Genomic DNA, 12,165 nt, shown 5'->3' on the forward strand with positions numbered 1-12,165 from the left:
GTGGTAAAAACTAAACGTTGTTTATTTCAACAAAAGTATTTAGGATTTGCACCCCAGCAGTGCCATGTTGGTGCAGACCTCAGTTCTGGTCCTGCCATGGCCACTGATTGACCGAGGTTACTGATCTAAATATCTTGGCCTCTGTGGACCTTAATTATGTGTGTGAAGAGGATGGAATGAGCCTCTGAAATTTCTTCCAACTCTAATATTTGATGAGTCTCTCATTTTAACGTTGTAATAGAATTTCTCAACTTCTCTTTCTTTTTAGGTCTCTTTGCATGTCTTCCGTCTGTAGTTTTCTGATTTTCTCTTTCCTTTCCTTCCTAGAGAAACTTCTGAAAGAGTAGATTTCCTGCCCTTTTGCCCACATCTAAAACTCTCATCCACTAGCACTTCAACTCTAACATGGCTCTTCTCTCACCATTTCACTGAAATTATTATTTTTTAGATCACAGAGACCTTTGTGTTACTAACCCAAGATAAGTGTGTGAGTTCTTATCTCACATAAGCTCTCTGCAAGATAGGACATATCGGGGCATTTTTTCTATTCTGAAGTTCTCTTCATCATGATGGTCTTTCATGATAATATTTTTAAACGTTTTTTTAACTTCTCTAGCCCCTGTATTTTTTTCTTTCTCTACCTTCTTTTTTAGTAATTGCTATTCCAGCCTTGACTAGTGTGGTTCTTTTGGTTGGAGTGTCTTCCGGTACACCAAGTGGTCACGGGTTAGAGTCCTGATGCGTTATTTGATCTCCATTGTGGGCACATGAGGGAGGTAACACATTGATGTTTCTCACATAGTTTTTTTTTTTCTCTCTCTCTTCCTTCCTCTCACTAAAATCAATCAATAAAAAATATTGCTATTCAACATATCCATGTTCAATCCTTTATTTAACTTTACTTAATTCTGTACAATTTTATTGATATCCATTAGTTTAGTTGCCACTCTTACATTCATAAATCTCCATCACGGGACCAAATAATGTTTAGATTCTGTTTTGCCACATATGCAACAACCATGTATTGAATATGCAACTAAATCCTGAAATTCAATAAATGTTAAAAAAAAAAAAAAGACCAATTTAGCTTTCTAATCCCAAATGTGTTTTTCTTGAAATGTTCCTTATTGTTGCATAGCTACTGAAAAAAAAAACCCTCAAACTATTCTTTTCTCTTTATACCCATTATAATGACTTTGGGCTAGCCTATTATTCCTTGTATTCAGATATTAATAATGTAATAGACAAGTCTCTTGTTTCACCCCCAACTGTTGTCTAAAATGTTGGCATAGCTTGAGCTTTCTGAAACAGTGAACTTATTTTAGTCCTTGTCTGCTCAGAATCCTTTAGTGTCTTTGCTTGTCCTTTAACATAAAGTCAGAATTACTGAACGTGGAATAAAAGACCATCCAAATCTGGTTCCTGCTCACCCATTCTCATTATCCCTCTACAGAGCATACAGTAATTATTCACATATTTATTTATTTTCTTTGAACGATGAGTCCCTTGATAATGGGGTCTATGAAATAGCTCCTGAGCCCCAATTCCTAGAAAAGTGTCCCACGTCTAAAATATACCCCAGTGATGGTAATTATGTAAGTTAACTCAGTACTTGGCACTGTATAGTCGTGCTCAATAAAATGTAAGGTTCATTACATTTTTGAGTCTGGTGTATATGAGGAGGGTAGGACTGGGGAAAAAAGTAAGGGACTTGTGAGATTCTTTTTTCCTTAAGTAATTTTTAATTAAAAGATAGATTATCAAGTTTAATCAAAGTAAAAATAGGGTGAATTCCCACTCAGTGTTATATAGAGAAATACCTCTATCAAAGAAGTAGTGTGTAATTCTTTTTCTTTTATATATGTATGGTCCATCACCACTTCTCCTCCCTGTATCCTTCTCTACCTCCAAATCACATAATTTTCCTGGGCCTCAGTTTCTTAACTATAAAATAATTTTGTCGTGTTAGATATTTTCTCCAGCATCATCTAGTTCGGACTCTGCTATGTGACCAGGTGCGGTTTTGTGGTTTTATTTTAATGAAACACATTAACTTTTCAGTCCTCAAAGGAACACTTTTCTTAGCACTCAAACAGTGTTCACCCTAGTGTCTGTCCTATATCTAAGTATGTTTTGCCCTGGGGAAAAGGATCCTCACAGTGTGGTGATGGTAGAGAATATTTTTCCATTTGCATCAGTCTTATATAAAGGGAAAAAATGGTATCATAACTCTAGTAGATGTATTTCCTGCTAACTTTAAAAGCTAAGAAATGCTTGAAATATATCCCCAGTGTCACTGATTAGAACATCCTGTGGAGACAAATTTTCTCTAAATGACATTTGAAAGCTTGCTAAGGGCAAAGAACAGGAGAATTCGACTATCCAATGAGTCACTTTATAATTTCAGGCTGAAATTGACTACCTTCTATGATAAATTTTTGTGGAACAAACAGGACAAGGTGAGTTTTTCCCGGCTACGAGCAAAGTACCTATTACTAATTTAGAAAGAGGAGGGATAAGAGTCTGGAAAATTATAGATTTATTTAAATAACTGAATGTGCAGTAAAGAAATATGCCAAGATTCTGGCGACAATACTTGAGTTATGGATAAATTAATAAACAGGGACCAAGTTGGATTTATGAGGCACAAAGTAATTACAGACAGTATGAAGAAGAGTTTTATGTTAATGCAAATTGATGGTGATACTCAGATTCTGGTATTTGCAAATTCTGCTAATATACAGGAAGAGTGGAATAGAATAGAAACAGCTAAGCAAATATTGGATCATGTAAGTTCATAAGAAGTCTTATTTTTTTAAGATACTATCATTGTAGCAAAATAGGTTGTATATTATGCTGCCAAACACCCTACATAAAAAATGCAGATAATCAATGGAATGATACCTAATTGGAAAAGCATGGAATGATGATTGAAATAATTGCCCCCCCTTTTTTCCTTGTAGATTGGCTGCAAATTGAAAGTCATTGTTAAACAGTCTATATTTATTTTGCTCTTTTTACAATTTATTTTCATGATTAGAGAATGACTTAAGTCACTAGTATGACACGTTTTAAATAATATATTTCCAGTCACAGCGATCTAAACTAATTTAGGAGCTGCAAATTTAAAATGCTGATGGTGCTGTATTCTCACCAGATCTAAAGGAAATTTGAGTGAGATGTGTGTAATCTTTCTGACTGAACTAATTAGCATTTGAAATCTCATAGAATTAAAAAAATTAAATCATGTCTGTTACCAGCAGAGAGGTCTATTAGACTCAGAAGAACCCTCCTCCTACAGAACAACTAACTCTTGCACAAAAATACATTGTTGTTTTTTAAGAAATAAGGGGGAGCCTGGCTAGTGTTGCTTAGTGGTTAGTGTGGACCTATGAACCAGGAAGTCACAGTTTGATTCCTGGTCAGGGCACATGCCCGGATTGCAGGCTTGATTCCCAGTGTGTGGCATGTAGGAGGCAGTGATCAATGATTCTCTCTCATCATCGATGTTTCTATCTCTCCCTCTTCCTTCCTCTCTGAAATCCATAAAAACATATTTAAAAAAGTAAATCGCAGTAAATAACTAGAAAATTTCCCTCTGAAGCTAGGTGGCAAATGAAGACCAGGAAGAAGGAGAAACTCGCTAGAAAACAGTGAACTCTGACTTCTCACTTTCTCTTTTTTAAAATTTTTTTTTTTATTCTAAATGGGCTCATCTTTTATATGATTTCAAGGAGATAGTTTTGCAGAGCTTATGTTTCCTTATTTATGGAAGAGCACATCAAGAGTGTGTAACAATCATAACTGCCCAGAAAACCATCTTTAACCACTTTAGTTACATTGCTAAGATAATGCTGAATTTCTTATTCTAACAGTGATTATTATTTTCCATAACAACAACTAGTGTCTTTCTATTAGATTCATTGACAAATAAATGGAATGCCTCCCTGAAATTTTAATCATGTGCTTTGTTCTTTGAACTGTTTATGAAACAGAATGGAAGTGAATGCATATGGCATTGCCGTAAACCAATTTTGAGTGGAAACTCAGAACACCCAGAACACAGCCTCACTTTTACTATTATGTAGCTTTTTCTAATATATTGTGTGTAGTATACTATTGAACTAATCAAAGCATTAATTTTTGCTTGTGAAAACATAATTTAGCATCATATGTTCATTTATATCAGGTGTGGGGAACCTCTGGCATGCAGGCTACATAAGGCCCCTGAAATCATTTGGTCTGGTGAGTTAATTAAATGTTTGGCCAGATAGAGCAGGCTAATTTTTAAGTTGCTAATTTTATATGGCCCAAAAATGATATAAATATCCAAATAGCCCGTGGCAGAAGAAAGGTTCCCCACCCCGGATTTATATGATAGATATAGAAAATTTGAATACTTCTCTTAATTATTAAACTATTTTAAATGTCCACATATTTCAGATAACTCCAGTATTTTCTTTTTTTAAATATATTTTTATTGATTTCAGAAAGGAAGGGAGAGGGAGAGATAGAAACATCAATGAGGAGTGCCGGGAGCCGGTCCATCCTTGCTGCTTGACACAGTCGCTGCAGAGAAGAAACATCTGCACAGCATATGTTTCAAGGAACCTGGCGTATATGGCATACTGTTCTTAATATGTTTGCTCCCCTTAGCGCTATGTGTTTTAACCAAGGTCACCTCTCCGAGAAAGGTTTCCCCAGGTGGGGATTTTTCCCTGAGGTTAGGGAGGGGATACAACCCCTTAATTAAGTGCCAGGCGGGTAGTTAAGCTACATAATCTTTACTCCCTGGAATGGAGATAAGAAACGCCCTAACCTTTGTAATAGAAATTGACAGGATTAAAATCAGCTGGTATAAATACGGATGTAACAAGACAATAAACATCAGATCCTCATCAGATCATCATCAGATCCTCGTCAGATCCTAACCAGAACCTAGCCAGAGAACATGGCAAAAGATCCTGGACAGAACCTGGCTACAGAACTTCACTGGAGAACCTAGACAGAACATGGCAAAAGAACCTGGATAGAACCTGGCTAAAGAACCTGGTGACTGAACCTGGCTGGAGAACCTAGCGAGAGAACATGGCACCAGAACTTGGTTGGAGATCCTGACCAGAACTTCGCTGGAGATCCTGGAGGGAGAACCTCGCTATGCTGATGAACTGAAACCAGTTTCCATGTCATTCATTCTTCGCCGACTCCGTCCACACCTTTGGGGATCCATGGACCTGTTGGGGTTGGACTCCAGCAGAGGAGAGAATCATTGATTGGCTGCCTCCTGCACAACCCCCACAGGGGATCATGCCCACAACCCAGGCATGTGCCCTGACCAGGAATTGAACCGGTGACCTCTTGGTTCATAGGTTCAATGCTCAACCACTGAGCCAAGCCAGCTGGGCTCCAATATTTTAAAGAAACAGAATAGAGAAGGCTTGTATATCTTTTAGTATATAGTTTGATGTAAACATTTGCCTTCATTCAGCCTGAAAAATATTGTGATTTTCTTTAAATGACTCACCCTCCTAGAAATTTACATTGGGAATATGACCCTCATAGCTAAGAAAATATACAATTGCCACAAAATGGAAAATGAATTACAGCATAAAAGGTCATTTGTAAAATTTCTGACAGTTCAGAACATTAGAAGGTCAAAAATCAAAGACACATTGTCCTGTGCTGAAAACACCATGATTCAATCAAGCACTGTATAGGTGTCTGTAATTCAGAATAATTCTACTGTTTCTGAAATCAGGCATTCAGATAGGTAAGCTACAGTTTTAATAAGAAATGAGTCAAAGAATAGAAAAATATTGTTTTTATTCCTTGTTTTCTTAGAAGCAAATGTAACTTTCCAACATAACACATGTCCTTCCACTATGTACTGTTTCTTGTTTATTTGCACAATTGATGTATATTCTCCACATCACTGAAATGCCTGTCAAAATGTATCACAACACAGAAGCGTAACAATTGTAAATTCAAGGATAGTTTAACCTTGAAATTCATTGAATGCAAATTTCAAATGGTCGTTATGGTATATTATTACATTTAGTGCAACTACTCACTCCCCCTCAGTACTCTTATTTTAAGATTAGAGGTCCGGTGCACGAAATTCGTGCACTGGGGTGAGGGGGCGGCATCCCTCAGCCTGGCCTGCACTCTCTCTTAGTCCTGGAGCCCTGAGAGGATATCTGACTGATGACTTAGGCCCGCTTCCCCAGGGGGGTGGGCCTAAGCCATCAGTTGGACATCCTTAGCACTGTGCAGAGGCAGGAGAGGCTCCCACCACCACCACTGTGCTCGTCAGCTGTGAGCCCAACTTCTGGCTGAGTGGTGCTCCCCCTGTGGGAGCGCACTGACCACCAGGAGGCAGCTCCTGCATTGAGTGTCTGCCCTCTGGTGGTCTGTGTGTGTCATAATGACTGGTTGTTCCGCCATTTGGTCAATTTGCATATTACCTTTTATTATGTAGGATTAGTAATTACCTTATTTATAAAAAGCAAAAGAAGTTTAGGGTTTAAAAACATAATTGGCTAGCCAATTTAATAATATCTCTTTTGTAAAAATATATTTTATTGATTTTAGAGAGGAAGGGAGAGGGAGAGAGAGCTAGAAACATCAGTGATGAGAGAATCATTCATCAGCAAAATCTCTACCGGAGATCAAGCCTGTAACCTGACTAGGAATCGAACTGTGACCTCCTGGTTCGTAGGTCAATGCTCAACCATGGAGCCAAAATGGCTGGGCTTAACTATATGTCAGTAATTGAATATGAGTAATTTCACAAGAGGTCATGTATATTATATCAAATGACCATGGAAATTGGGGCCAATGAACATAAGTTTTAATTATAATTTTGACAAAATCCAGCATTGTTACAATAACAAATAACTGAGCCTCTCTCTTTCTCTCTCTCTCTTGCTTTCTCTCACTATAAGAGGAAAACATTAATCTCAAAATGCATATTTTTATAAGCAATTTAAATATGTACATAGACATATTAATGAATCATAATATGCCATACAAATATATGTTAGTATGTTGGAATTTAAATTGGTATAGCCACTGTGGAAAACAGTATGGAGGTTCCTCAAATATTTGAAATACAAATACTATATGATTTAGCAATTTCAATTCTGGGTATTTATCTGAAGAAAATGAAACACTACCTTGAAAAGATACATATACTATCATGTTTGTTGCAGCATTATTTATAATCACCAAGACATGGAAACAACCTAAGTGTTCATCATTAGATAGATGAACACAGAAAATGTGCTGTGCTGTAATCGCTATGAAAAAAGAAGGAAAGCCTGCCATTTGACACAACACAGATGGACCTTGAGGGCATTATCCTAAGTGAAATAAATCAGACAGAGAAAGAGGAATACTGTATGATCTCATTTATATGTGGGATCTAAAAAATTCAAACTCATAGAAATAGTGAACAGATTGGTAGTTACCAGTTGGGGAAGGTGGGGGGAAATAGGTGGTGGGGGGTGGGTGGGGAGAGAAAGGAGATATAAAGCATTTCTGATTATTTAGAAATTAGGCAAATTAGATATTTTATTCTGAGAGCTAATTCATAAAATCAATATATTATAGCATAGCTAAGCAAAATCATCCAAAAGATAGTATAACTCCAATTAGACATAGAGTCCAAAGGAAAAAAAAAATTAAAAAAAAATAATTACATGGTTAAAAAGCTTATTCAGAAAGGGTGTTTGTAGCAAAAGCCACTTAAGAAATTCAGCTATCCACTGTGCAAACCCTGACTGTTCTTCATGTTGATGGTTCCCATGACCTTTACATTCAATTAATATTTAATTAAAATGTATTTCACTTTTTTAACATCCCATGGGAGCCCTGTTTCCTTCCTGAAATCTCAGAGATGCTTGGGGCTCTGGACGTTTCATCTGTGTGCCTGCCACTCAGTCTTCCTTCTGGTCAGTCTCCCTTTTGTTTCCTGCTGAGCTGACCCTTTACCATCCTTCCTGATTCCTACCAGGTCCTTGTGAAGTTTCTCCATCTTCGCATCGCACCACCCACATGAGAGCCAGTGCATCACAATATGAAATTTGTGGCCAAGGCCTCCAGGGTTGCATGTGGGTAGCGATTAGAGCACAGCATAGCATAGAGCTCAGTCCCCCAGCAGCCATATCTAATCGCTGCATCATTTCACAATTCAGTTGTCCTTGAAAAGCCTTAGCTTTGCAGACGTCCTGTTCTTACTCGTTTTGGTTTTTTCTCTTAAGCAAAAATCTCCCTGCTCTCTATATGGAGAGTAATTCACTACCCTCCAAATTAGCCATGTGTCTTCTTTGCATAGGAAAAATTCATAAGACTGATGTATGAAACAGAAGGCCAGTGGGCAGTTCCAGAATTTCACATTTGCTGATAGTGCTAAAATGTTAGTTTCCTAGGGCTACCTTAACAAAAACTATGGTGCTTAAACAATAGAGATTTATGTTTTTACAGTTCTGGAGGCTAGAAGTACAAAATTCAGGTGTACTGAATTTTGGGTTGATTCCTCCTGGAATTTCTGAGGGAGAATCATGCCTCAATCCCTGCAATTACTTGATGTTTCCTGGTTTATAGATTGATTGCTCCCATCTTTGCCTTTGTCTTCACAATGACCTTCTTCCTTACGTGTCTGTGCACATGTATCTCCTTTTCTGATAAAAACAGCAGCCATTGGACTGGAGCCCGCCCTTATCCAGTATCAGCCCCTTTTCCACTTGATTATCTCTGCAAAAACCCAATTACAAAGGTCACATTCATAGGTTTAGGAGTTTGGATTTCAAAGTATCTTTTTTGAGGGACATGATTCAATCCATGACATGGAGCCAATGGCTTACACAGCAATGTTGAGACTGGGTTGTTTTCTGTTGGCCAGCTTCAATTTTTGGCTGACCTGCTTCTCTCTGATATGAAGCCTCCCGCCTTGTTGGGTCCTGAACATCTTTGAAATCTGTAGGGTGGCAGAATATGCCAAGCCCAAATATGCCATTTGAGAAGAAGCAGATACAAGAAGAGCTATCTGTCTTCTCCCATTTGGCTAAAAGTAGAGACTTAGGTTTTCACAGTTCTGGAGGCTAGAAGTCCAAAATTCAGATGTAGGCAAGGGTTGATGCTTCCTGGAATTTCTAAATTTACAAAGGTGCCCTCTTCCACCCTCTACCAGGAATGACACAAGTTAACAACTGGAGGTAATTTTAGACCTCCATCAGCTTAGAGACTTCACTGGAGGAGTTTATAGAACAGGCTTGACTAGCTGGGCACTGTCTCTCTGTCCTTAACCATATGTTTGCCTTCACCTGCTCTCAGTTTCCCAGTCCTAGAGACTCCAGGTTCTGTTTTTTGGCTCCTTATGAGGCCAGGTTCTAACAGAAATTTAGAGTTCCTCATCTTGTGTACTCCCATGTGGTACATACAAGACGAATGTTAATAAACATGCTTGTTTTCCTTTTGTTAATCTGTCTTTGGTATCAGCCATATATAACTTTTAAAAAATTAAATTGAAATTAATTAAACTTCAATACAATTAAATATTTAAATCTTTAGTTGCATTAGGGATATTTCAAGTGCTCCATAGCCTCCTGTGGCTAGAGGCTCCTGGATTGCATAGCACAGCTGTAGAATTCTTCCAAAAGTCCCGTCGACCAGCATTGCCTGGAGGGCTGGACTCCCGCTCACTCGCTTGGCCAAGATTCATTTCCCTTTTCCCTGGTGGCCCTTTAACTGAAGCTTGGAGAATTAAGCATCCTAATTTTCAATGCTGTAGTTTCCTGATTTGCATATTGGTACCCTCTTTGGTACTTATCTCTTCAATTTAATAGCTCTGTTCTTCTATATAGGTTCTTCGGGATTTTCCCTAGAAATGTATTTAGGAATGTGATTATTTTAATGTATTCAGCATCCATGAGTTTTCAAATGACAGTAGAACACTATTATGTTGGAAGACAAAACAAGATGAACTTATTTTTATTATTCACATATATTTTCTCCTTCTGTAATCTGCCAATATATTGCCTTTTAAAAATTCTATATTAAGTTCCAGTATATTTATATGGACTTGAAGGAACTCTGAGGGAAACCATCCCTTTGTTATCAGATATTGTTTGGTGATTTTTTAAAATATATTTTATTGATTTTTTACAGAGAGGAAGGGAGAGGGATAGAGAGTTAGAAACATCGATGAGAGAGAAACATCGATCAGCTGCCTCCTGCACACTCCCCACTGGGGCTGTGCCCGCAACCAAGGTACATGCCCTTGACCGGAATCGAACCCGGGACCCCCGAGTCTGCAGGCTGATGCTCTATCCACTGAGCCAAACCGGGTAGGACTGTTTGGTGATTTTTGATGTTGTCGTTGTTGTTTTTCCTTTGTGTCTCTTTGATATTTGCATTTGCCAAGGAGACCACTTTATTCTAATTCGTATACCTCTTTTTATGCTTTCTATATTTAGTATGAAATTAATAAGGACTTCACTCTGAAGTTATGTGTGCAGGCTAGAGGGGGTCAATGAGGAAAAATGGGACATTGTAATATTTTCAACAATAAAGATAAATTTAAAAAATGAAGTAATGTGTTCTTATACTGTTCCAGTTTATTTTAACATTTAAATTTTGACCCATCAGGAATTAATGTATCTATATATATAAAAGGCTAATATGCAAAGTGTCCGCTCGAGAGTTTGACAGGGAGACCAGGAGTTCGATAACTTGCTATGACATAAGCTTACCACCAGGGGACGGCACAGAATAAAGGAGAGCCTTGGCTGGCAGCTGGCAGCCAGGGAAGTGAGGCCCCGGCTGGCAGCCGGAAGGCCCCGATCAGCCCTGATCGCCTGCCAGGCCTAGGGACCATATCTGTGCACAAATTTTGTGTACCGGGCCTCTACTTCTAATATGAATTATGAAATAATAGCTTTCTATATTCTCAGGATGTATGAATTTGCCAGCACCATTGAACAATACATCATTTTTATTGATAATAAAAATTCATTGATGTTTAGTGCTAGAGGCAGCCTTCACACAAGAGGGTCTATTTTGAGGCTGTGTTCCCCTCCCTTATAATTTCTCTGTCTAATCTTGTATCAGGACCAGACTCCTGGGATTTTCAGAAGTTTACTGATCTTTATCTTATTCTATCTTTTTATTTGTTATTATTAATGTCCATGTGTAGGAACTTTAAAATTTACTTCTTTAAAAAATGACATTGTCATTTTTAATGGTAACAGATTAGGTTTTAAATATTAATTTAGGAAATTTAACATGTTATCATATTGAGCCTTTGTAGAAACAGCATATTGCATTTTAATTGATTCAGATTTTAATTTTATGTCCCACAAGAGAGTTCTAAATTTTATTTTATGAATCTTGCATATTAATTTTTAAATATATTACTTTATGCTTTATCCTTTCTTGTTGCTTTTATATGTGGAGTCTTGTCAAGCTGGTTTTGTTGGTGACAGAGGAAGGTAATTTCAAGGTCCACCTGCAAGGAATTGCCCTTATTTCTAAAAATACTTTTCCATTGATTTATGTTAGTTTTCCAGGCACACAATATGGTTTTTGGTAAATAGTGATAGTTTCGCCTGTTTCTTACCTCATTTCTCTCTTTTGTCTAGTTACATAAACTGCTATGTCCAAAACAGTGTTAAGCAAGAGCGGAAATAGTGACTATCAGTGCAGTGTTTCTAAATGTCCCAAGAACAGTGGTTTGAGCATTAGTACATAATAAGTATAATATTATGGGTATTTATTTGGAAATAGAAAATAAAGATATAAAGCTAAGTATGTTTATACATAAATTTAGAGCTTAGAATATTATAATATAATTTTACTATATTCTAATATATACTATATTTATACTATAGTATTATAATACTATCAATATTGTACTATACTTATACTACAGGATGTATAAGTAGGTTTACACTTGTTTGTGTGGAAATTAATACAATAACAACTAATAATACAAGGATAAGTTCTGTATCATCCTATATAATAAAGAGGTAATATGGAAATTGACTGTCATGTCCTTGCACAAGGTGGCCGCCACAAGATGGCCAGCAGGGGAGGGCAGTTGTGGGCAATCAGGCCAGCAGGGGAGGGCAGTTGGGGTGACCGAGCCTGCGGGGGAGGGCAGTTGGG

The sequence above is a fragment of the Myotis yumanensis genome, unplaced genomic scaffold (genome assembly GCF_028538775.1).
Source record: "Myotis yumanensis isolate MYYU_CA2020_CCGP unplaced genomic scaffold, mMyoYum1.0.hap1 SCAF_9, whole genome shotgun sequence".
Classification (NCBI taxonomy): domain Eukaryota; kingdom Metazoa; phylum Chordata; class Mammalia; order Chiroptera; family Vespertilionidae; genus Myotis; species Myotis yumanensis.